The sequence below is a fragment of the Mesoplodon mirus genome (assembly GCF_964341445.2).
Source record: "Mesoplodon mirus genome assembly, chromosome: 4".
In the NCBI taxonomy this organism is placed as follows: Eukaryota; Metazoa; Chordata; class Mammalia; order Artiodactyla; family Ziphiidae; genus Mesoplodon; species Mesoplodon mirus.
Genome location: NC_138979.1, coordinates 166035833 through 166061884, shown reverse-complemented (window position 1 = coordinate 166061884; position 26052 = coordinate 166035833).

Here is a 26052-nt window from a genome sequence, read left to right as displayed (position 1 = left end):
AGCTTCCAGGTGTTTAAAAAAGGAACTGGCTGAGATACAAGGGCTTCCCAAATGGTAAAATTTCACAGTGAGTCAGTTGTCCCTGTTGATGCAGCCTGTGCTCTAGGGTTCATCCATCAGCAGTGCAGTCATTGCCCTTGTTTTGGGACGAACCAGAGAGAGAGAGAGGCCGCTGAGCAAAGTTACAGCAAGGGGCCAGCACCATGGCAGTTTGTCCCACAATACGTTAGTGGCAGGGGTGGAACTTGAATGTGGATTTCTTGCCAAATGGGCCAGAATGCTCTTTAATGAAAGATATCATTTCATGAATGAAGTGAGAAAAGAAGGTCAAGGATAAAACAAAAAATCGTTAAGTGGTATAAGTGACAAGCCTGACAAAGAGTCACAAAATGTGGCCCTGCTTCTGGTCCTGACTACCTTTGTGATCCTAAACCAGTCTCCCCAACACAATAGGCCTCATTTTTTCTCACTTGGTAGTGGGGGTGATGGCATAGCTCATTTCTAAGGGAGTTTTAGGATAAAAATTCCATAAAATTGTCATTTCGAGCCAATCTAGAGTCTAGATTCCCTGTATCTTTAGTTTGCTGGCTCTATCGCCATAGTCTTAATGTTTTATATATTTAGTTTAAACCTCCATCTAGTTGGTTATTGTCCTTTTGTGTATAATATTTTAAAATTTCCTTTACTTCCAAGGTTTTAGGGTATCAGTGCCACAAGGTATACCCTAAAACTATTTTGTAAAAAACAAACGACCAAAATTTTAGGGGCTTCCCTGGTGGTGCAGTGGTTGAGAGTCCACCTGCCGAGGCAGGGGACACGGGTTCGTGCCCCGGTCCGGGAAGATCCCACATGCCGCAGAGTGGCTGGGCCCGTAAGCCATGGCCACTGAGACTGCGCGTCCGGAGCCTGTGCTCCGCAACGGGACAGGCCACAACAGTGAGAGGCTCGCGTACCGCACACAAAAAAATAAATAAATAAAAATTGAGGCCCTTATAGTATATATAAGATCCTGTCTCCAGCTCTGCAAATTATAGTTCTGAGGATTATGGGACATAAGCATATAAGGAGAGAGGAAGCTCCTATGAAAGATGGGCTTTAAGCCATATTCTGTGCATTTAAATCCACAGTCTATGGATTTGATGGCATTTGGAAGAACAGTAAGATCCTACCCAGTGAGTGTCTGATTGCTTCGTGGCCATTTTGGACTAGCAATCCGTGTGGCAGGAACTTAGCTCAAGTGAGAAATTGCTCCCACACTGAAGGCTCTCATAAGAGTTCTAGTAAGCAGCATCCACAGTGCTCTTGTGTTGGTGCAGCTTTGTGAGGCTGAGTTAATCGATTATACTGCGATGGTGGGAAGCCGTGTTGGATGGTAGTGAGGCTTCTCGAAGGGCAGTGGTTGTTCTAAAATACTATTTCCATTTCCCACAGCTGTGTGACCCCGGGATAGTTTTTTAATATTCCAAGGTCTCAGTTTCCTTACCCGTAAATTGTGATGGATCTCAGTACTTATTTCAGTTTTCTTTTGCATGCGAGGGGATTAAACGAGACACTAAATGTAAAGTGCTCGGTGAGGGGCACACGGTAAGTGCTTAATGGATATTAATTATGATCATTTTTATCCTCGTCTTGATGTCCTCCCTTTTGGGGAAACAATAATGGATTCAGAACCTAGTGACTTGCCATCACTGTGGAACAATTTTCTCCTTAATTGGTGACTGATCACAAAGTTCCAAGTATATAAGAACCTAACGTCATCCTATAGATCCAAATCTGAAGGAAAAGCAAACAAACACCCCTGAGGTAACACATGGGTGTGGTGGTGGCGTTGCTGTCTTAGGAGCACCCAGGCCATTACAAGTCTGAACGACGTGATCCTTGCTCTGGGCAGAAAACATACAGCAAGGAAATGTCTGTTTCGTAAGGAGACAATTCAGACTTGTTTTTCAGGGTCTTCCGTAATCCTAAATTTCTTAGCTGCTGCTGCAGCAGCAAGAATTATTGAACATGGCACCCAGATATTGTGGGAAAACAAAAATGAAAAAGAAAAGGCAGTTTTCAGCCACAAGGTGAATAATTAGAAACATGGTAGGAAAAAACGTGAATGAATGTAAGGATATATCCCTAAGATGTGGAAATACGGAAATGACTTCAAAAGGCCACCCCATCTGAGTAAATGTCTCACCCCTCCTTGTCCATCTCCAATAACAGGGCACTCCATGTCTTCTGAAACATCCCACCCACCCTCTCTAGGGACTAGCTGGGTATAACTTTGTAGAGGCAATAGTGAGGAGAAAAAAACCCCAAGGCTTTCTTTACTCTAACCTTAGTTTGGGTCCTGGCTCCCTTGTTTCACATTTCTAAACTTCAGATGTAAAATAAGGACAATGTACAAATGATCATCATGAGAGTACCTACTTCATGGGGTCTTGTAGAGATTTCATGAGATGATACATATAACTCATATAGCACAATGTCTGGCATATAACAAACAGTAATGGAACCAATTGAGTGTTCAATTAATTTTATTGTGATTATTGAGCAGACTGTCTGGCTCCAACATTCTAATCTTGAACAATTGACTTTATTTCTCTGTACTTGTATTGTCTCCTCTGCAAATGAGGATTTTAGGAGCATTTATCTCATGACATTGTTGAGAAAAATTAGATGACTCGACATAAGTAAAGCTCTTAGAAGAGTGCCTGGCACATATAGGGGATCATTCAGTGTTAGTCATTATTGATGAAGGAGTGCTACCAGTTCTGACCAGTTGCTACTTCTTTTTTCAGTCTTTTTGTTTAATGAGTATTTCTCTCAAGCAGAACTCCTCTGCCCTTCCTAGCTCTCCCTCTTCACGAGAACTCTTTTAGAGTAAGATCTAATTGAAGCCAAAATAGTAGGTTTAAACTTTTAGGGGCCACCAGGGCTCACACTGCTCCTATGACTTCCAGAAGTAAGAGTGGATGAGAATAAATTCATTTCCAGGGACAGCTGAAGGAACAAGCCACAGAGAAGGCCTGAGGGAGAGGTAGGTCAGTATTTTCAGCATGGCACACAGAGAACTTAAAGTACTTGGAGAAGTGGAGGCCCAGGATGGGGATGAGACAAAGTGGTTTGTTTGGGAGCCTGGCAATATGGCAGATGTGTGAATGGCTCCGAACGTGGAGAGCTGGTTCTGCCAGGCGCCACTTGCCTTTCATAAGCATGAAATCCACTTGGGTAACACTTGTTACATACCCTTCTGAATCCACAGCTTGTTCTTTACAAGTTTTTGGCGAAAAGTGGTGTTCACTGGTCACACCCAACCTATTCTATATTTATTCTGAGTGCACAGGACTAATGAGATAATTATACCCTGGGGCTTAACTGGTTGAAATCTGTAAATCTCCTAAAAGTGTAATTATTTAGTCTTAATCCTTTTTTTCCAATATTGCATAAATCTCATTAGTACCTATTTTTTTTTTATTATTCATGGTATGAAAAATAGCTTTTTTGCCATTGAAAGAAGAGTTGGCAGGGTGAGACTGAGATGTGTTTGCGCTATTTGGTTTTATCTCCTTGATGAAATAAAGGAATGCGCCCCCAAGTGTAGGAGATTCTCTTAGCAGTCGGTTCTGTTCCTTCAGCCTTTTGCTTTTACAGCAAGGACTCTCTGTGAAGGGCTGCCGCACTGGTGTGAGGCTGGAAAACTGCAGGGTGAGGACTCAGCCAGTCTTGATCTTGACTCTTATCTAGGAATGGTTCCTAGAAATTGTGGTCCCGTGCGCCATGATAGGAATGGGAACCCTGCAGAGAGCTAAATTAAGTCTCATGCAGGCTCTGCAGACAACGCCGTGGCCCTTTGCCTGAAACATCAGTCTAGACTGGACAGCAACCACATAAGATTCATATGTTTATATACTAAGAATTGTGGTGACTGGAGATTATGAAAATGTTTTTTTTTTTTCCAGAATTTACTTAATCTAGTGATTTTTCTAGGCAGAGATAACATGAGCACTAATGGAACTTTCATGACGTTCCCAGTTTATTTAATCGTTTTTTTTGATTCATGACACACGGTACAATTTCATAGCATATGAAGTGGTCCTATAAATTCCTCTGAAGTTTCCAAAGTACTTTTTTTTGGTTGCTGCAAATAAAATTGCTTGAAACTGCGACCCCTGACTACAACGTGGGATGGGGCAGGACAGTGTTTACCTGTTTTGTGGGTGTGTGTATATCTACATGTGACCCGCACTCCTTCTTGCACGTTCCATTTAAGGTAGTGTAGAAAAGAGCCCTATTAGAGAAGCAGAAGATCAGGATTCTCCTTCTGTCACTGCCACCAACCGGTATGCTGTGGTGTGTGGGCCACTTAACTTCTCTGAGCCTTAGAACAGAGAGGTACCGACCTCATGACCTCTGGATTATACGTGAGCTGTCTGTGGACAGCAGCAAACCATGGCCTCAGCCTTGAGAGGACTACTAGAGCCATGGCCTGTTTGGCTAAGCAGTCAAGGGGGTTGAGAAGCAAGGCAGCGGGGAGGGGAACTTTCCAATGGGGTAAAGAAGGAGAGAAGCTGGGGGTAAGGAGGCAGGGTTTGTCCTTTGCTCTCCGAATGTCCTAACCTCCCCATTCTAAGGAGTAGGGCTAACCCTAGAGAAGCTGGCTTTGCCTTTTTGCCTTTCCTACTTCTACTCCATCCCAGCTCCTTCAGGAAAGGGGATGCAAGCCCTCTACAACTCCCTCTATGATTCACCCTTAAAAGGCATCACTCGAAGGGATTTTTATGCTAAAGGACCAAATACATTTGGATCAAGTCTGAATCTGCATTTTTTATTCATGTCATATCTTCATATGTTAGACACGTAGATAAAAATTATAGTCTCCTAAATTTCCAAACTCTGTAAGTTTCTGAAACCTTGAAGTCTTGCAAGCTAAATATCTGGATAACAATTTAAAATTTCACTTTTTATTTGACTACTTGGGTCAATAGGTATAACCTTCTTAGATCCAGCCTTTATTCAGTGACACGTTAGCAGTGTATAACAAGTCTTAACTGACTTAAAAACATTTTCCCTATAACACTTTGTCTATAAAGATCTTAAAGTGATTTAGACTTTCTACCTTAATGTACTACAAGTACTAAGTGAAGTGTGCTCATCTCCATCGGTTGCAGACGGAAGGCATCTTTATTTTCCACTCCCCGAATCCTCCTCCATTCTTTAAACCCATTGTCTCTCTACGTAGCCTCTTTTGTAAAGGACCTTAAATAACTCTAGGACATCTCTTTCTCATGTGCTGCGGACCATATGTAGTACTTGGGAAACTTGTATGCGTCCTTGATTCTGCCATCAGTGGAAGAACAGTTTGCGCTCAATACAGCCTTCAAATCACACTATAGGCATCTTTAGTCAGCTTCTTGCCTAGAGATTTTTTTGAGTATGGGTCTTGCATCAGACCCTGTACCTCCAAAACTCTAAAAGGATACAGGCCAAGCTCCCCAAGTAGTTGTCTTGAAACGTCTTTCATTTGACTTGAAGTAAAGAGGGAGTATGATGCTCCGTTGGCAGGGTAAGGGCATGTGGAGAGGGAAATGCACAGGATACTAATGGATCCTCCAAAGTAATTGTCTCTCTCTCTCCTTCCCTCTTTAACCACAATCCTTATATTCTGTTGAGGAGGGGGTGGGGCTAAGATTGCAAAATCACTTTCTGTCCCTGTCCCTCTCTTTTGCAAGTACTGTATAGGTGGTCTGACACCTCGACTTGTGCATATTTATTTTATTTTGTATAAATATGTATTATATACTATTATATAAGGCCTTTAAGCTCCTTAAAGGCAGAGGCTTTTGTTACGCATTCCTATACTCTTTATAATACCTGACGCAGGCCCCGTGTAGCAGTATCTGTGTGCTGAGTGAATGCGTGAATGAGGGCTGCCTGCTTCGTGAAGAGCGACCAGTTTCTGTTAAACTGCACACTTTCAAGTTACCCTCCTGCATTCTGCTTCTCATGTAAGTACTGTTATTAAACTTCTAAATACTTAACAGAAGGCTGTTTTTTGGCAGTGAATGAACTCCTTTTGTCTTCTGTCCCGTGAATATCCTAACCACTTTGTCACTTTGATCTAGGGGGCATTTCATCCTCAGAAATGCAAAGGAGTTGGCGACTGCACAAAATGTGTCCTATTTCCTATTGCTGTAAAATCCACTGCTCTTGAGCCTTTGCCCGCCCCCTTTCATGATAATGTGTAAGCCACTAAATTGCAGTTACTGGCTGTGGCCATGGCCATCAAAAATCGTGAATGCCATGTAGATTTGAGGCTTGCTCCACTAAAGAGTCCACAATGGCTTTACTGTAACTGGGTTAACTAGAACTTGGCAAACAGCAATCCAAGGAGGGTGATACCAAGCCCCCTCCCCCTTCCAGGATGCTGGCCTGATCTTCTTGTATTTGTGCAACTGGCCCATCCAGAGACCCACTAAAGCTGGGAGGAGGGCCCCGGTGAGGGCGAATCTCTCTGGGTCAGGTTGTCCTTTTGCAGCTCTTTTCACACAGCTTCTCTTCCTGCAATGCGAAGTAGGTTAGAGGATAGCTTGTTTTCTTTTGCTATTTGAAATACAGCATTTAGGGTCATGCTCTGAATAATTTGTGCTTGTTAGAAATGACTGTCATCCTCTTGAAGCAATAACAAAGAACTACATTTAAATTAAATTTAGCCAAGCAAGAGCCTCTCCACAAAATCAGTGGGGCCAGGCATTTTTCAAAGAGTTATTTTGATTTTTTAAAATCTGTAATATTGTAGGGCATAAATCAGCAAAGATATTCCAGAATCTAAAAAGAGCTGGGCCATAGTTCATAATGCTTTAAAAGTATTTGGTAATATTTGGGATGGCAGGAAAAGGTAAGATAAAATAACAGATGCAATCATCTTTAATATCACTTATTTTTGTATGTGGCAAACTTTGTTCTTCCTCAGTATCCTAGTTTAAAATTTCAAGGGTGGATTTTTGAAAGACACCTTTATTTATTTACTAAGTCTGGAAGACTTCAAGAGACCGAAGCCATGTCAAATATAGTTTTTAAAAGTTAATTTACATAAATGTCTTCCTATACCCATACACTGTTGTGGTCTTCTTACCACTATGGCATCAGTAGTGACCAGCAATTTGGTGGCCTCACGTGCTAGGTAGAGGACTTGTTATGTCAATACATAGAAACATATCTATTTTTTTTTAAGATCTGTTTTTTTCAAAACAGTTTTGGGTGCATAGCAAAATTGATAGGAAGGTGCAGAAACTTCTCATATGCCCCTGAGCCCACACGTGCATAGTCTCCCTCATTATCAACATCCCCCACCCGATAAAATATGTATTTAAAAAATATTCTTTCTTGCCAGCATCTGTATCCAACCCTACTTCAGTACTCAGAGTATCCAATCTTTCCTTGAATATCTCAAAGCGGTTACACTTTCCAGTTCTTCAAGACCAAAACTTCTCCATTATTTTCTCGTACTAGACATATAAATATCTGGAGCTGCCAAGCTTTGTCTTTTAAAGTCAAGAAAGAAATGTCCATCTGTTAGTTTGACAATTTGCCTTGTGGTTGCTCTGCTCCAATTGGGGACTAATCCTATCGAATAAACCTAACGAGTAAGTTAATTATTAATACACACTGAGAAATTAAACTCCTCATATAGTCTCACCTTGTCTGTATGATAGACAACATCATCGTAGAAACATGTGCTGCTTTGTTTCTGCCTTCAAAACAAAGGAGGTTCTTAATTTTAGTCAGTATGGCTACTCGGAGCAAAGTCATTCTACCTGGATTTTGCCTCACCCTGAGCAGAGTATCTTTTTTATGCTCGCTGTTTTCTTGAAGAATTCTTTCTGTGTGGCTTTTTGCATTGGTGTCACAAAAAACGCAATAGACATCCACTCCTTAGCTATTTGCTTTATGGCCACAGAGGCAATCCATCTTATTTCTATTAGATCATCCCTCTTTCCCTTACTTCCTTCCTTGTACCCCGTAATGACCTCTCCCAGACCACGCCTCTTCTAGCGACTTTGACCGTAAGGACCCTTGCTCTAAGTTAAGGGTGTTGTCTTCCACCAATTTTTGCTTTATTCCTTCAGGCTCTGAAGTATGGGTGAGCAAAGACCCCTTTTCATGACCCAAGAAGATGACATATGCTATTATTATTTACGCTCAGTTCAAGCTCCCTGAACCTTTTCTCTCTGCCAAAGTCAGTTACTTTCTCCCAATACCAGCTTCACCCCTGGGGCTCCCTTCTGTCTTTGCTATTAATACTCTTCAGACTTTAATATTTTAGAGTCAGCAAGGTTAACTTCCTGAAGCCCATCTCCCAAAAATATAGCCATCCTGATCCCATCTTCAGAATTCTGATTGACTCAGTTGGTCTCAGATGGCACTTGGGAACCATTTCATAAACATGGTTCTGAAGTGGCCACACTTTGACAGACACTCGTTCAGTTAGCCTTCTGGTTTCTGTCTGTTCTCTCTGTGGCAGTGCCACACTTGTTGCCTCACTATGGGTTAAGAGACACTGCTTGTTGCTGCTTCAGCAAAACTATGAATGGGGAAGGGAGAGTGGATGGGGAGGGTAATCGAGAGACAAATTTTCTAACAAACATTTGGATTCTGGAGAAGTTCCTAATATTACTGTCTTTCAGAAGATGAGTAAATGTTTTTTGTTTTTGTTTTTGTTTTACAAAAAGACACAATAGTGATGAGATGAAGCTGATTTATTTCATTCTAGAGCCATGATTAGATACGTGTCCCCATCCCCCACCCTTGTAATATTCTATCCAGAGTGACTCTGGCATGATCAGGGAGGTTGTGATCTGTGGACCCATGTGCATGCCATTTGCTGCCAAAATATCTCAACCTTGACCTCAAAAACCCCATCTTCAGTGGATAAGGCCACTGCTATTGAATTATTTCTTTGATATTTGTTCTTGGCACCCACAATTTAGGAATAACTTCTCGTTTGAATACTATAAATTTATTGAATAAAATCCTGTTTTTGCATGTTCAAATGTTTGAATTTAATCCAATGGAATAATTACAATATAGCCATTACTTCGGTGTCAGAAGAGTGGAAAGTTCTAATACCCACTCACTTAGATAATGCCAAATTTCCAAGGCAGAATGTTGTAAACATTGGGAAAGCATCAGTAATTGAGCTTATTTAAGGGATTCTTGAGTTTTGATTGGTAATCTCATCTGGGTTTCTGCCTGTGTCTGTAGGCATGGGTTATATTCGAGAAGGACATTTTGAGCTCAAGAGACAGCGTGACCAGGAGGATTAGATACCAGCAAAATGAATTCACCTCTAAACCCCAGCCTCTCATGTGGATGGGTGGGCAGGTGGGGAGTTGGTATTTTAGAACTATTCTAAACAGATGTGGAAGATGCCCAGCCAAGCAAGGGAATGTGCTATTTATAGCACTTGACAATTAAGCTGCCAATCAGTGTTAAAGTGATCCAGCAAAGTAGGATCTTGGCAAGAGTTATGGGGCACCAGCTGAATGATGGGGATTTAGTCAGTATGACTCCAGCCTTCAATGGGCTAGAAAACTTAAGGGAGGGATCCCATATTTAAAAGTATTTCCTGGAGGATCTGAGAGTCATATCTTTCTTTGGCCTCCTAATGAGTTCTAAACCAATAGAAAATTAGAGTCACCACTAACCCAATATATTTTAGACCTTTTCTCCAAGCACGATGATGGTAAGATTCATAAATTCTGCAAAAGTTAGGTTGAACATTTTCTGCTGTATATGTCACTTCACACTCAAGAATGGAATGGGCATCAAACCAGTACAACTTTGAGCCTATCCTGAATTTCCTTATGTCTTGAGCATTTAGTAGCAGTTAAATATTTTCTGGGTGATTCTCTGAACTTTCATATTATCCTCTCCATTACCTTTTTGGAATATCAAGTTACATAGAGACAAACTATTTGTAAAGGTACAAGATATGAACCTGTATCAGGGTATAAGAGAAAAGCTCATGAACCAAATATAGGACATAAGGTCATAGTAGGGCTAACTAGAAGGCTAAATTAGTGATAAGTTGTATGAGTTACTGAAATAAAATTCCTTATATTCCCCTAAAGATGTATTGATTCTCTTCTCTGGACTTAAAACCCTCCCATGTCTTCCCATTGCAAACTGTTTACCATGTTGGATGAGTTCCTGCATGCCCTGGCCCTGACAATCCTCTGACCTCAGCTTCTTCCACTTTCTCAGACACTCTGGCTTTCCCTCTCTTCCTTAAACATGCTGAACTCCTTCCAGCCTCAAGGTCTTTGCACTTGCAGGTCCCTCTGCCTTCCCCAGATCTTTAATTAGCTCTTACTTGACGATCAACTGTTGGCTTAAATGCTTTTTCCTCAAAGAAGCTTTCTTTGACCACCCCTTTGAGAGTCATACCTCTCTTTCAGTTACTTTCTATCATATCAGCCTCTTCTTAATTCCCACATAGCACACTACATGACTCACACATTTCATAGCATATACTTACATTTATCTTTTTCCTTTGTATATTGTCTGTCTTGTCCCCCTGACTGCTAGCTCCATCTGTGCAGGGGCCTTTTCCATGTTTTGTTATTGTTTTTCACTGCTGTATCCATAGAACACAAATAATGCCTAGCACTTGGTAGGTACCCAATAAATAGTTGCTGAATAATTAATTGAAAGCTATCTAAACTCAAAGGAGAGCTGGCTGGAAGTTGTGCACAGGGGTAGGAAAAGGGAGGAAGTTGAGAAAAGCATCTCATTGACATTTTCAATAATTCAGAATTCTCAGCTATAAAATGTATACATTACAACTGATTCATTTTGCAATATTACACTATTCATTCAAAAATAAGTATTTTGTAAATTCGGAATTCCTGAGTCAAGATTATAAGACTTGATATCCCAAAAAGATGTGATGGAAGGGATACTATGAAAGTTCAGAGAATTACCTAGGAAATATATAACATACTAAATGCTAGTGATATAAAGACATTTAGGACAGGTTCAAAGTTGTACGGGTTTAATGTCCATTTCAATCTTGAGTTCAAGTGATCTATCTATCTATCTATCATGTTCAACTTTACTTTTGCAGAATTTGTGAACCTTACCATCATCTTGCTTGGAAAAAAGGGTTTAAAATTTATTGAGCCAGTGGAGACTCTAACTTGCGATTGGTCTAGAGATCATTAGGAGGCCAAAGACAAGAGAGAAAAATCCAATTTCCTTTTTTATTTTTTGTTTTGAAAATTATAATTCTGTTTCCTCAAAACATTCATAAATCAACACTGTCACATTACGGTGGTTTCTATAACACACAGAGTTCTAGTACATTGGATTTTATAAATGAATGATCTCTACTGCTACATTTTACTCTTGTATATTACTAGAATTTTTATTAATGTTCAATTAATGACATGGAATTAAAACTTGCTACAGTGCATCTGAACCTGAAACAGAACAGGGCCCTGTGGTCCTTGCCCCCAACACCATGTCCTCAGCCTGCCTTTTGTCTGTGGAAAAACTTTAGCCAAAGAATAAGTTTAATCAGAGAAGTGAGAAAATGCAGAAACAAAGGAAAACAGTCAAAGGAGACCAAATAATGATAGCTTAGTCATTAAGCATAGTCAAGAACCTTTAGTTCCTCCTTAAGGGCTATAGATAATATTCTGAGCCGTACCCTGTGAGCTGTCTTATAGATACTGAAACCCCCAGCAGGTGGAAGAAGTTAACTACATGATGACCAGACTGTAGCCATGACATAGGCTGCCACAATTCTGGGAACTGGCCTCAAGGAAATGGAAACAAACCAACCCTGGAAGTGAAGATTAACTGTAACTAAAATAATCGAGATGACGCTGATCAGACCACCAATGACCAATTTCAAGATGACTGTCAGAGCTGACTGTATTTTTTCTTCATGTAGCCCCTCCCTCTGTCTATAAAAGCTCTTGCTCCCTGATTGTCGGGGGTGGCGGGGGAGTCAGCCTTTGGACAGGCATCCACCCTCCAAAATAAAGGAAACTTTCCTTTCTACCAACCTGGCCTCTTTGTTGGCTTTTGAGTGGTGATCACCCACACCCCACTTTCGGTTACAAGCCCATGCATAATTTCCATAATAAAACTAATCCCCCCCCAAAAAGGATGAGAGTTCCCTTCTCTCTCTCTCCCTGCCTCACAGTTATCTTGATTTAATCTGTAGTCATGAGAGCTTCATGAAAGTTTTACTATATTGTGACTAAAGCTGAAGCTTATTGCTCTTCAGCCCAGGACTCTCTGGCTTATTGAAAGTTTGGCATCGACAGGATTCTACCTGAGAACATCTAGTTCCTCCCACTCATGCTATTGTTCTTTGTATTTATCAAAAATCAACTGAATCATATGCCTGAGCCTATATGGTTCTAATTCCTCAGAACTGTCATCTGATTCAGTGCTTCCCAAGTATGAGACTAGGGATCAGTACTGGTCCATGGCTAAGTGAAACATACAAGGACAGGGCAATGAGTTTTTTATGAAGCTATTTTTTTCCCAAATTAAAAAAACTTCCTTTATATAAAGATGGTATTCCCCCTACTATTTGGTGTAAACCATTCTTTTATGAAATTATAATTATAATAGATGGTAGTCTTTTTAAAATATGTTTTTACTTAGCCTAAAATATTGGCAATTCTGAGTATCGGTTCCTCCCATTAAATTTTTTCCAATATATTAAAAAAAGTCAGACAGTAGTATAATGAACCCATATGTACTCTGCAATTAATAGAAATTTTGGTGGTTAAAAAATCCCAAGTAAAATTGAAACAGGTTCCACAGAGGATGTTCAATTCCCTCACAATGCTGGTGAGAAAATGGAAACCTAAGACAGGAAAACACCTTAACACTGGTAACTGCTGGACCTGACATTTCAGCTTTGGCATTTTGCATCTAAGACAAATGATTGTTTATGATACCACATAGACAAACAAACATATACTTGGAGGAATCCATAATTCAAAAAGATACATGCACCCCAATGTTCATTGAAGCACTATTTACAATATCCAGGATATGGAAGCAACCTAAATGTCCATCAACAGAGGAATGAATAAAGAAGATATGGTACATAAATACAGTGGAATATTACTCAGCCATAAAAAGGAATGAAACAGTGCCATTTGCAGAGATGTGGATGGACCTAGAGACTGTCATACAGAGTGAAGTAAGTCAGAGAGAGAAAAACAAATATCATATAATATCACTTATATGTGGAATCTAGAAAAATGGTACAGATGAACTTATTTTCAAAGCAGAAATAGAGAAACAGATGTAGAGAACAAACTTATGGATACCAAAGTTGGGATGAATTGGAAGACTGAGATTGACATATATACACCACTATGTATAAAATAGATAACTAATGAGAGCCTACCGTATAGCACAGGGAACTCTACTCAGTGCTCTGTGGTGACCTAAAGGGGAAAGAAATCTAAAAAAGAGGGGATATATGTATATGTATAACTGACTCACTTTGCTGTACAGCAGAAACTAACACAACATTGTAAAGCAACTATACTCCAATAAAAATTAACTTAAAAAATTAAAATTAAAAAACTGTATTGTAGAGGACCCCTACCTCACACCATATACAAAAATGCACTCAAAATGGATCAGAGACCTAATTGTAAGAGCTAAAATTACAAAAGTCTTGGAAAAAAACAAATGTGAATCTTTGTGACCTTAAAGGGATATTCTGGAATTGGATAGTAGTGATAGTTGCACAACTTTGTGAATATACTAAAAACCAATCAATTGTAGACTTTAAAAGTGTCATTTTATGGCATGTGAGTTACATCTCAATATATAGAGGTGAGCATGCTTCCATCCTCAAAAGTTATTGCTGTCTTCATTTTAGTTACTTTCTTCATTTGCCTACCTTTCACTATGTTTTCCTAAATGAGGTTTCTATAGTAGTAAACTAAAGTCATAGATGAACAAAATGTTAAAACAAACAGGAATTATTTTTGCTTTTTAACTTTTAAAGATAATCTTTTTAGTTTAGAATGATTTTAGATTTACAGAAAAGTTGCAGAGATAATACAGAGAAATCCTGTGTATCTTTTACTCAGTTTCCCCTAATGTCAGCATCTTACACAGCCTTTGGACCAAGACCCAAAACTAAGAAATTAACACTGATATTACCATTAAATAAACTTTAGACTTTATTCAGATTTTACAGCTTCTTTTCCACTGATGTCCTGTCTCTGTACCAGGATCCAATCCAGGGTACACTTTGCGTTTAGTTGTCGCATCTCTTTAGTTTCCTCTGATCTGTGACTGTCTCATTCTTTCCTTGTTTTTCATGACCTTGACAGTTTTGGAGAAAATTGTTCAGGTATTTTATAAAATGTTCCTCGGTTTAGGTTTGTCTGATATTTGTCTTATGATTAGATTGGAGTTGTGTGCTTGCGGGACAATATCAGAGGTAAAACCCCTTTCTTATGACACATGTGGAGGAGTACATGGTATCAATATGACTTAACACCAGGAATAGTGATCTTGATCACTTGCTTAAATTAGAGTTTGCCAGGTTTATCCACTCTAAGTTTATCTTTCCATACTCTATTCTTTGGAAATAAGTCATAAATCCAGCTCACATCGAGAGCAGGGTGTGGGGGAGATTAATCTCTACTTTTGGGAAGGGTGTCCTAGTCTGTTTGGGCTGCTATAACATAATACCACAGACTGAGTGGCTTACAAACAACATAAATTTATTTCTCGCAGTTCTGGAGGCTGGAAAGTCCAGCACCAGATCAAGGTGCTGGCAGATTAGGTGTCTAGTGAGAGCTCAATTCCTGGTTCATAGACAGCTATTTTCCTATTGTATCACATGGCAGAGAGCAGGGAGAGCTCTCTGGAATCTCTTTTATAAGGGGACTATCACACTCATGAAGGCTCCAATTAATCACCTCCCAAAAGCCCCACCTCCTATTACCATCACATTGGGGGCTAAGATTTCAACATATGAATTTTGGGGGGATACAAATATTTAGTCCATAACAAGGGGGTGAGTATTTACATACGTTATTTATAATTTTCTGTATGAAACATCTGTCTCTTCTCCTACATGTATTTGATCATTTATTTATATCAATATGGACCCGTGTACATTTATTTTATACTTTGTCTTATAATCCAATTCTATGTTTTTTATTTTGTTGCTCAAATTGTCCCAGATTTGGCCACCAGAGCTCTTTCAGGTTGGTTCCTTTGTTTCTTTGGCAGGCTTCATCCTTTAAAAAAATTTTTTTTTTCTTTGAGTACTTCCTTACTTTCTGGCACTTCAAGATGCTCCAGGCTCATCTTGTGTACCCCCTGTCCCAGACCTAGAATCTGCCTCAGTTTTTGTTTTTTCATTGCTGAATGGTATTAGAAACCGGGATCTAGGTGCTGGATGTAAAAGCAGTAAGGTTTGGGTGTAAAAGTGGTAATGTTTGCATAGTGGGAGTACGTCAGCTTCAGGGAAAGGAAGGGATCAGCTGTCAAGTGGAATAAAGAGGAGAAAAGAACCAAGGAAGTGGGTTCCACGATAGCTGAGGATTGAATGCTGTGTTGAAGCTGGAGGTAAAGCCTGGCACCTACTGGGTACCCACGTGAAGCACTGTGCATGAATAGGCATGGCCACTCAACACAAGCATGTAAAATTGATTATGAGACCCTGAGGTAAATCTATAACAAGCCACCCTTGAAATGGAGTATGATATGCCATTCTACCAGAAAAATTCATAGCTGACCTTTCAGACCCACTTTCATTTGGATTCTCAAAACCGAGTACTGCTTGATATTTCTATCTTTGCACTGAGTTTTCTCTCTTTTCATGAAGTCAACTGAAATAGTCACTTAAAATATAAACAGAGGTAATAATGATAATGAAAACCAGAGAGTGCAATTGGTTGGGATTCCGAAACTCCTGTTTGCGTTTTATTGTTATGACTTTTTGTTTCGTCCGAGGCAGAGAAAGACTGGATACCAAGTACGCGAATAGCTGTAGTGGAGAGTTTGGAAGGAGAGAAAGGTGGTAAAGTCACGGTACAGCAGGCCAGGAACGCATTGCAATTCTGTTCTCTCTAAACCTGAAGTGCAGAGGCTGGCTATGTGGGAGATTGTAAAGGGAAATCTGCTTAATAGGAGAGCAACGAGGTGGACAATCTTTGCTATACTTATATTAACATAAGTGCACCTCACAGAATATATTTTGAAAATGCTGGCAGACAGTTTTTTTTAGAATAAAAACTGGAGAGTGCAGTTTTTAAGCAGCTGAATATTTTGAACTGTACTATAGATTAGCTAGAAGTTACAAAAAGCCTTTCCTGAGTCAGCTAAACGCTGAAATGAAGTTTCCCAAAGTGGGTTTAGCACCGGTGGGTAGCATAATAACTCCAGAATCGTTGATTCAGTCCATTTAGGGGATGGAACAAACGTTTCGATTCTGCCTACTTTTTTGCCAGGGGTGCCTGAGGGGCCTGTTGTAATCAACAAAACATTGTTGTGTTTGTAGAGTCCCTTTTATCTCAGAAACCTATGATCTAGGAGGAAAAAGATCTCACAGCTCTCCTTAAACAAAAGTAGATGGGATCTTTCATTTGATCTGTAAAACTGTGTTTTCCTACTTAGCACTCTCGGAGGCAGCATGACTGCGTCATGCTGGGCGAAGGCTGGGATTTACCCTGCCTCGACTGTTCACATGCTGTGTGGCTGTCTGCTTATTGTGCTTTGCTATGGGCTAAACTGTGCCCCCTCTATACCCAGCACCTGCAACGCACACACAGATGCCTATGTTGAAGTCCTAGCCCTTAGTGCCTCAGAATGTACCTGTATTTGGAGATATGGTCTTTAAAGAGATAATTAAATTAAAATGAGGTCATTAGGGTGGTCCCTAATCCAATAAAACTGGTATCCTTAGAAGAAGAGGAAATGAGGACAGATAATATGAGAATACACGGGGAGAATATGGCTATTTACAAGCTAACCAGAGAGGCCTGGGACAGGTATTTCTCTCACGTCCTCAGGAAGAACCAACCCTGTGCACACCTTAATCTCTGACTTCCTAGTCTCCAGAGCTGTGAGAAAGGACATTTCTATTTTTTAATCCAGTCTGTGGTGCTTTGTTCCAGTAGCCATAACGAACTAATATAGTACTATATGGAAACATCACAGGAATCTTTTAGGGGAGAGAGAAACATTATTTGTTGAGAGTCACTGGATAAAGAAATATAAGGTTCTCCCTTAATCCATCACAATGACCCTTTAGATGGGCATTAACTTCATTATATTGATGAAGAAATGGGCGCTTGAAGAGATTGGGTAATTTGTGTAAAGCCACAGAACTGGTGGTGGAATTGATTTAAACTCATATCTCTCCCACTTCTAGCCCTTGCCCTTTTCATTTTGTGTCCCTGGGAAAGAAACTATTTACAATAGGTAACCCAAGCCCAACCCTTGGTGTACTTCTGCAATGACTTCAATGAAAGATACACTTGCTTATTTAGGAGTAAACCCAAGGAGGCTTTAATCTGGAAATAATCCAAACCTCTTGATGAAAGAAACCCTCAGGATGACAAACAACCCTCTTAATAAACCATGAGTTACTTTGATCTCCCACTAGATGGTGCTAGAGCCTATTTCCATGTCATGAAGCAGTATGGTGCCAGGAGCTCAATCCAGTATTACTTTTCGTGATTTGGCCACAGTCTATTTTGGTTCAACATTTCTTTCCTATCGTTGTTCTTGTTTCTCTGCTTAAAATTGAGAAGGGAATCCTTGAAAGTGCCAGACTGAGAGAGTCATCCACCATATTAGCATGGCAGGAAATACCTGCCATGATCATAGTGTGAGTAATACCTATACAATGAGCACAGGACACTTCTTATTTATGGAGAGATCTTTAATACACTAATTCGTGGTTGAATGCATAAAGAACAAGGGACTTAACATTGTTCTATCTTTAGTTCTTCTAGTGATTGATTCACTCTGGAGAGAGGCATATAACTGCTCCCTGCCCTAGTTTTTCCACTTATAAAATAGAAATAAAATATGGGACACTTACTTCAAAGGGCACTCAGAAGATAAATGAAGTAGTGACTCTTAAAATATGCTGTGGTTGTTGGAGAAATAGAGTTATATCCTCTTTACAAATAGTGCAAGAACGATGAGGCCTACAACTTGACTTTGACCCATCAATGCTTATTTGAATCTTTTAAACCCACTTGGTCACAGATTATCCCCAAGTGTTTTCACTGCTGTTTTCCTCAGTAAGATAAAAGGGCATCAGTATGATGGAAACTGCCATCTGGGGTATGGCTTTATAGGAGTCTTTCAGTTTCTGAATGGAGGAATTTGTTCTGCCCTTCAGAAGTCATTTCATCTCTGTTTTTCTCCAAGCTCAAATACTTTGCTAAGGGTAATATTTGGGGTAAGATTTCAGGATAGTCTCTTTATTCATAGTCAGTGGGGAAGGTTTGCACTGTACTTTATTTTCAACTTCTTTTTCAGATGTGTTTAGAAGAGCCTATAGAAAGGTACATGGGGAATGAAAGACCATGGATATTTCAGACTAAATCAGATTCTGTAGGCTTGAATATGCTATATAATAAATTGTGTCTCCCCAAAATTCATATGTTGAAGCTGTAACCCACAGTGTGTCTGTATTTAGAGGTAGGTCCTATAAAGAGGTAATTAAGGTTAAGGAAAGTAATAAGGTGGGGCCTTGATAGGATGGGATTGTTGTCATTAAGAGAAGAGTCATCAGAGATGCTCCAGCTCACTCCCCCTGCCCCCCCCCTTCACCAGTCATGTGAGCTCACAATGAAATGGCAGCCTTCTGTAAGCCAGGAAGAAAACTCTCAGCAGAAACCCACCCTGCTGGCACCCTGACTTCCAACCTCCACAACTGTGAGAAAATGAATGCCTATTGTTTAAGCCACTCAGTCTGTGGTATTTTGTTACAGCAGCCTGAGCTGCCTAAGGCAGAATACTTACCTCAAAGCTCTAAGAATGGGGTTGGCACACTTTTGCTGTAAAGGGCCATAGAGTAAATATTTTAGGCTTTGCAGGTCATACGGTCTTTTACAACTACTCAACTCTGCCCTTGTGGCACAAAAGCAGCCATAAACAGTAAATAAAAAAGTGAATGAGGCTGTGACTTTATTTACAAAACAGACAGTGGGCCATATTTGGTCACAGGCTGTAGTTTGCTAGCCCTTACTCTAAGAAAACACAAAAATAACAAGTGGTTATATTCAGGTTTTTTTCTTGAAGGCAGATTTCCATTATTACTAAATAAACACAAAATAAAGACAATTGCTTATCTTTTCCATTTTTGAAAGTTCCAATATATGATTTCCCATGGTTACTTTTAGGCAAAAGGCACATGGGTTCATGCCTATTTTTATGGCTAAGCCATATAAACTCTGGATCTTCTAATCCAATGAAAATTTTCTCTTTAATGTCTTTTTTTTTTTCTATATGGAACATTCACTTATGGTCAAAATATAAGTAGCATGTCTTTGTTATACATAGCAAGTTTGTTGTTGTCAAGCTCTTTTTGTCTTTACATGTGCCAATTCTGACAGTCACCTTTTCTCCCACTTCTTCCCAGTGTTGCCAAGCACTTAACCAGGTTCCTCCTTTTCCTACCCACGGGCTATGATTATTTGAAAATGTCACCTCATTGGCCCCTATGACTGTAGTGTGACTGCCAAAGTTTTCTACTTAATTGTTTAGGTATAACCACAACCACCATTTATAAGATGCTAATTATGACCCAGGCACTAGGCCAATTATCTTCCAAATATAATCTCATTTAATTGTTATAACACTTCTATAAGATAGGTATGATTATGTCCATTTTGTAAATGAGGGCACTGAGGTACTGAGTAGTTAGGCAAAGGGCCCATAATTGAATAACCAGCAAGCAAGCTGCATTACTCGGTTTGGAACCCAAGAGTGTTGGAATCCTGAACCTGTGTTTTTATTCACTCCTCCCTATTGGCTCTCTGTAATGCATACACTTAGAAACTAAGAAAACTTTCTCTTTCCTTATACCCTCATAATACCAAAAAATATAATCTGTACATAATTAGTACCCCTCAAATAAGTTGAAGCACTGGAGATAGGATTTATTATATGTCATCTTAACAAAGAAAATCTGGGTGTTTCATTTTTGTGAATTTTACAGTCTAATTTCTTGTAAAAGGCTGATTTTTATTTATTTATTTTTATTTTTATTTTTTTGCGATACGTGGGCCTCTCACTGTTGCGGCCTCTCCCGTTGCGGAGCACAGGCTCCGGACGCACAGGCTTAGCGGCCGTGGCTCACGGGCCCAGCCACTCTGCGGCACGTGGGATCTTCCCGGACCGGGGCACAAACCCGTGTCCCCTGCATCGGCAGGCAGACTCTCAACCACTGCGCCACCAGGGAAGCCCTAAAAGGCTGATTTTTGAGATCCATGCACGTATCATCTTAGTGCATTGTTCTCCACTGAGTTAAATATGGGTTAGTCAACTCTGTGTTAATATGCTCTTGTCTAAGTCTTTTGTTAAGACTATCAACTTACAGAAAATAAGGATGACAGCCTTTCTTTTTTTTTTTTTTAGGATAAAATTTATTTATTTATTTATTTTGGCTGCATTGGGTCTTTGTTGCTGCGCACAGGCTTTCCTTAGTGGTGACAGGCAAGGGATACTCTTCGTGGCAGTGCACTGGTTTCTCATTGTGGTGGCTTCTCTTGTTGCAGAGCACGGGCTCTAGGCGCACAGGCTTCATTAGTGGTGGCACGTGGGCTAAGTCGTTGTGGTGCACGGGCTCTAGAGTGCAGGTTTAGTAGTTGCTCCACGGCATGTGGGATCTTCCCAGACCAGTGATAGAACCCATGTTCCCTGCATTGGCAGGCAGATTCTTAACCACTGCACCACCAGAGAAGTCCTAACTTAGCCTTTCTTACCTATAGGGGAACATACTACCATCTGGGAAAATGGGAAGACCATGGGCTTCTGTGTTTGGCAGAATTTGTGCTAGCCTCTCATTTGCTTCACATGTTACATAACCCCTTGAGACTTTAATACCATTATCTATTAAGTAGGTTAATAATATGTCCCCACCAGGTGACTGAGGTTACAACTAATGTTTGTAAAGTACATAGCCTAGTGCTTGGCATGTAATAGGCTCTTAATAAATGTTAAACTGCTGACAGTGTTGATCAGATGACAACTTCAGAAAGAATATAAATTGATCAGCTGAAAATAGGTTATTACTGCTTCCATGAGATATGAGTTGAAACCATATGTATGTAGCTTTGAGACTGATTGTTGTTATGTGTTTAGAAAAAAATGTAGTTTTCTCATTTGGAATAAAAATGACATTCTAGAAGTCCTTGATATGACAGTGAGCTCTTTCACAACAGTTTGCTGTTAGACGGAAGAAGTGAGACACATGGCTTAGATTTATCTTTGAAATACACAATTTAACTTTTAAATGAAGGGGAAAATGCTTGGGGCAAAATGTGTTTTGCGGTTTTTTTAAAAGGCTAAACACCATGAACTTCTCCTGCTCTTTCCCATTTGCACTTAGTATATATTTGGATTAACAGATCAGGGCAGGATTGCATAAATTAACTGAGCCCTTATTTCATCGTATTTATTATTTAAGCCATCATGTTGGGTCAGCAACTGTGAGTGCCAGGAGTTGCTGACCTTCAGGCAGTCCTCTGAGACCAGATGAGGAGGATACAACCCAGATTTTCTTGCCTAAACTGCCCCTTGTGTATCAGCCAATCAGCGGGGATTAAATGTGATTGTGATCATCGGTCCTTATTTGCTTTGTCGATTACTTGAGGAAAAATTAAAATATGAGGCAGTTTCTTCTCCTCTCTGCCATTTCTATAGACTTTATCTGCCATTAATTAGAAGAAATGTTAATATCTATTGAAACCACACATAAGTAAAGAAGCAAATCTAGAAAAAAATCCTAGACTGCATTAAGACAAACATGTGATTTAGGGTTTATCAGCTATTGGGAGACTTCTATACCAGCAGAGCTTATGAATATTTCTCAACCTGGGCCTCAGGTAGTCGTGACTGTGGAACAGGGTTATGAACTAACTGCTGCACAATGAAGAGTAGAAGTGATGGGAAGGAGAAAGTCCATCAGCTACCTGGTCCCTGGATACACTGCCAGATTTAGCAAAACAACAACAGTAAAAACCAAAACAAACCAAAACCAGGATGCCCATTCAAATTTGAATATCAGATAAACATGAATATCTTTTTAGCATAAATAGATATGTTCCAACTATTATTATTTTAAAACTTTTATTGAAGTAGAGTTGATTTACAATGTTGTGTTAATTTCTGCTGTACAGCAAAATGATTGTTTTATATATATATTATTTTATGTATATTCTTTTTCATATTCTTTTCCATTATCATTTATCACAGGACATGGTATATAGTTCCCTGTGCTATACAGTAGGAGATTGTTGTTTACCCATTCTATATAGAATAGTTTGCAACTGCTAATCTCAAACTCCCAATCCTTCCCTGCCCCATCCCTCCTCCCCCTTGACAATCACAAGACTGTTCTCTATATCTGTAAGTCTGCTTCTGTTTCATTTGTGTCATATTTTAGATTCCACATATAAGTAATATCAATATGGTATTTGTCTTTCTCTTTCTGACTTATTTCACTTAGTATGATAATCTCTAGGTCCATCTATGTTGCTGCAAATGGCATTATTTCATTCTTTTTAAAGGCTGAGTAATATTCCATGGTGTATATATACCACATCTTCTTTATCCATTCTTCTGTTGGTGGACATTTAGGTTGTTTCCATGTCTTGACTGCTGTAAATAGTGCTGCTATAACCAGGGGTGCATGTATCTTTTTGAATTATAGTTTTGTCCAGGTATATGCCCAGGAGTGAGATTGCTGGATTGTATGGCAACTCTATTTTTAGTTTTTTGAGGAACCTCCGTACTGTTTTCCATAGCGGCTGCACAAATTTACATTCCCACCAACAGTGTAGGTAGATCCCCTTTTCTCCACACCCTCTACAGCATTTGTTATTTGTAGACTTTTAATGATGGCCATTCTGACAAGTGTGAGGTGGTACCTCATTGTAGTTTTGATTTGCAGTTTTCTAATAATTAGTGATGATGAGCATTTTTCATGTTCCTACTGGCCATCTGTATGTCTTCTTTGGAGGAATGTCTGTTTAGGTCTTCTGCCCATTTTTCGATTGAGTTGTTTGTCTTTTTGTTATTGAGTTGTATGAGCTGTTTGTATATTGTTCCAATTATTGAACAGGACATCTATACTAAATAAATACACATTGTTTATTGGAAATTCAAGTTTAACTAGGCATCCTAAATTTTATCTATTAGAGTATGACATAATTTTATTATTTATGTGACATAATTTTTATTTATATGACAGAATTTTACCTAGAGAGTATGACACATGTAGATGTCAAGGTAGAGTCATGGGTCCAAGGCAGGCAAATTGAGGGGCAAAGAGAAACATACACAATGAATTGGGGTTTAAGAGGATCTTGAAAATTAGGAGAAACCTGTTTCAGTATAGGGAAGCTGTCAGAGCTCCTGGTCGTAACAGGAATCAGGAATTTTGACTTTTTAGAGTGTGTCCTCTTCAGATCTTACTGACATTGCTCTATCCACCATCTCACCACAGGATGCACAAGCTGGCAGATCCTTAGGATTAAATACTGTGAAGTGGTACAGTGGGGAATGCCCTGGGATGTGAAATGGTAAGACCTGTGATGGAACCTTGTTTCTGCCACGAATTAGTAGCATAACTAGTTAAATAAACAAATCTCTCTGAGCTCTAGGATCCTTGTATCTAAAATGGAGAGGCATTGAACAGGATCACTCATGTTTATACTTGTTACTGGTTGAGTATCTAAAATTTATAAGAATCCCTCTCCTTCATGTGTCTTCCATCCTTCCCCCTCTACTTCTTTCTCATTAGTACCCAAACCTCTTTTAGTCTACTGAGTTTACCTAAATAAATCACTAAGTAAGTGTCTTAAACTTCATATCCTCTCTTCCTCCCACTATTGACATATCTCTTTCCAAACATCTTGAAAGAATAATCCACACTGGTTGTATCTCTTTGTTGTTCCACTGCTCCTTCTACTGTGGTCTGGTTAAGATTACTAACAACCCCTTAACAGCTAAATCAAATGGTTGCTTTGCAGGATGTTTCACCCGTGACTTTTCTCTAGCATTTGGCAGCGCTGGTGCACCCCTCCTCATCCATGTACTTTATACAGTCATTTCCTTTGGCTTCTGAGACAGCCTGCCAGCCTTCCCAGACTCTTCTTGTTCTGCATGCTTTTTATATCTGAATACTTTGGAGGGTTTTCTCTTGGCTCTTCACTCAGCCTGAAAATTATCTTTTCACTGGTGTATGCATTGCCATGGCTTCAGTTGACATTATTATGTTGATGAACTACAATTGCAAATCTCCAGCCAGATATTTCTTCTGAGCTCCACCCGGGTATTTCCAACGATAGACTCCCTGATGTTGATATCCTATGGCCACCTCATATTCAATATAGCCTAAACCCCTGTGGCTCCTATACCAGCAGAGTACAAAAAGAATGCCATTTATTTTTTCTGACAACCAAGAAGATGATAAAGGAAGCAAGATTGAACTCCTTTTAAAACTCCTATTCCCCAAGTAAATGTTCTCTGGATGCAGACAGTAGCGTTTTTGTAATTATAATGATTTGTTTTTGAAAGGTAAATATGCTGGTTATGGCTGAAGTTTTCCAGTATCCTTTTTGTCTGGCCATGTGCCTTTACAAGAGGTGTTCCCACAGTCTTAGTTATTTCTTCATTGTCCCAGAGATGTATCCTGTTGATAATATTCTAAATACTCTTTTGGTTGTACAGAATTTTTGACATGCTTCTATATTTTATCACACACAAAATCACTGCTGTGGTAATGCTTGACGTAGTTTAGGCTTATGAGGCAGAGTGTCCCAAGAGGCATGTGGTGATAGCATATTCTTTCCTTGTGCATCTTCTGCCAACTAACCAAGGGACATTTATCAGAGGCTTCAGTTAAATCTACATACACTAGAGTGATGATGCCCATTGTGGGTGCACATCAATTTACCAAGGGTTATGCTTCTCAAGGATCACTCTGAACACAGTTTGTAAAGGAAATCACATTTTCCTACTGATTTGCATTATAATTTCAAGGATGTGTGCCCTCATTAAAAATGTTGGCACTAAGGCAAATTAAAATCATTCTTTAATGTGAAAAACCCCGCAATAAGGTATTTATTATGAAAGAGGGACCTCTGAAAAATTACCCACAAGATACCAGAAATAAGTGAAATACCTTGCTGGAACTTCTTTAATTTTATAAAATTTCAAGATAAGAAGTTACACTAGACGCAAACAATAAAATAATATTCACCTTAATTTTTTATAGTTTTGTTTATATCATTTTGTTTTGTTTTGAGAAAAGAAGAAATTATCTTAGGGTTCGTTGGGTAACGATTATTGAAAAGGAGTCTGCACAGGCTGCTATAACAAGATACCATAGACTGGGTGGCGTAAACAATAGATATTTATTTCCCACAGTTCCAAAGACTGACAGTCTGAGATCAGGGTGCTAGCATGCTAGGGTTCTGGTGAAGGCCCTCTTCCTAGCTTGCACATGGCTGTCCCTTGCTATATCTTCATATGGCAGAGAGAACAAGAGTAAGCTCTCTAGTCTTTTCTTATAAGGGCACTAATCCCATCGTGAGGACCCCACCATCATAACCTCATCTAAACCTAATTACCCACCCCCTAAAGCTTTATATCCTAATACCATCATATTGGGGGGTTAGGACTTCAACATATGAATTTTGGGGGAACACAACATTCAGTCTATAAGAGGAATAGTCTACCTGCCAGGAAAATGCTCTGTATATCTATAAGTTGGTAGCTAATTTTTCTGTTTTGAGATGAATAGCATATAGC